This window comes from Leopardus geoffroyi, chromosome B1 (genome assembly GCF_018350155.1).
Source record: "Leopardus geoffroyi isolate Oge1 chromosome B1, O.geoffroyi_Oge1_pat1.0, whole genome shotgun sequence".
Lineage (NCBI taxonomy): Eukaryota > Metazoa > Chordata > Mammalia > Carnivora > Felidae > Leopardus > Leopardus geoffroyi.
Genome location: NC_059327.1, coordinates 181,550,950 through 181,552,312, shown reverse-complemented (window position 1 = coordinate 181,552,312; position 1,363 = coordinate 181,550,950).

The window sequence follows — 1,363 nt, the reverse complement described above, 5'->3', positions numbered from 1 at the left end:
CTGTTTTTAATTCTAAGTATGAGAAAACCAGTTTCAGACAGCTTACTAAGAAAGGAACGTATTATAGTTCATAGCAGGAAAACAGGGGAAGGTGGTTCTAGAGTTAGTTCTTCAGATTAAAGATGACATTGTGGACCTGAGTTTTAAGTCATTTGTTTATTCAATAAATATTTATTAAACACCTAATATATTTCAGGCCCTGTTCTAAGCCCTGAGAATTGCAGTGTACTATGCAAAAAATGGCTGCAAATCCTTTGACATTCCTCCCAAAGTGAGATGGAGTCTAATTCTCCTACACTTGAATCTTGCCTGTCTCTACTGACTTGCTCTGCCACATGAACATAGCAGGAATGATGTTTGGGGACTACAAAGAAAATGTAAGAGTCCGTGAGGCTTCCCTCCAGTGTCCTTGGAATGCTCCTTTTCAGCACAGTCATCTTGGAACCCAGACTCCTTCTCCACAAGCTATGAGAAGCCCAAGTCATGGAGAGGCTACATGAAGGTATTGCAGTTAATAGTTCATGCTAGGCCTGCAGAGAACTTCCGGCAACATGAGTTTCTAGCTGATTCCAAACCCAGCTGTCTTTCACTATAACCATATGAGAACCCAATTGAAAATCAACCAGTTAGGGGCGCCTGGGTGGCTCAGTCGGTTGAGCGTCCAACTTCGGCTCAGGTCACGATCTCGCGGTCCGTGAGTTCGAACCCCGTGTCGGGCTCTGGGCTGATGGCTCAGAGCCTGGAGCCTGCTTCCGATTCTGTGTCTCCCTCTCTCTCTGCCCCTCCCCCGTTCATGCTCTGTCTCTCTCTGTCTCAAAAATAAATAAATGTTAAAAAAAAAAAGTTAAAAAAGAAAATCAACCAGTTAAACCCAGACAGCACATAAAACCGAGAGATATCTATACATGTGCACGTGTGCGTGCCCCCCCCCACACACACCACATATTTTCTTAGAAAGTTTTGATGTTCTATATCATGCTGCCATAACCAAATAACATGGAGTGAATAACACAGGTAAAAAAAAAATCTCTACATTCTTGGAGTTTATATTCTCATTGAGGAAGCAGAAAACATACAAAATGTATCAATATCAGATATTTTAAAATACTAGGTAATATGGTAGTAAAGCAGAGAGGTGTAATAGAGGCAGATAGAGTCATTGCCCTGATACTCTTAACAGTGTAGCACAGCCTAACAAACCAATACATTGCACATTTCTTGTGTTCTATTCCTTAAAAAAAATAAAAAGAATTAATATTTTTTTTTTTCTTAGGGGGGCACCTGGATGGCTCAGTCTGTTGAGCGTCTGACTTCGGCTCAGGTCATGATCTCACCACCCATGGGTTCAAGCCCCGCGTCGGGC